The following is a 224-nucleotide window of genomic DNA, read 5'->3' as shown; positions in this document are numbered from 1 at the left end:
ACATAGGTTTGGATATTTTTTTATTTAATTATGCAGCACATGGAGAAATATACATTAATATCTTTAAAGAAAAAAGGAATAAGAGAAAATATTGTTTCTTGGAAATTCTTTCTGAAAACATGCATTGCAATCGTAGGGACACGTACAGTTGCAAATAGGTAATTGATCAAAGCATTTTTTCACGTAGGGATATCCTTCTACAATATACGTTTTTAATAAGAGCT

This window comes from Penaeus monodon, chromosome 27, assembly GCF_015228065.2.
Source record: "Penaeus monodon isolate SGIC_2016 chromosome 27, NSTDA_Pmon_1, whole genome shotgun sequence".
NCBI classification, from domain to species: domain Eukaryota; kingdom Metazoa; phylum Arthropoda; class Malacostraca; order Decapoda; family Penaeidae; genus Penaeus; species Penaeus monodon.
The sequence above is the reverse complement of the archived record's forward strand: the minus strand, read 5'-3'. Positions refer to the sequence as shown.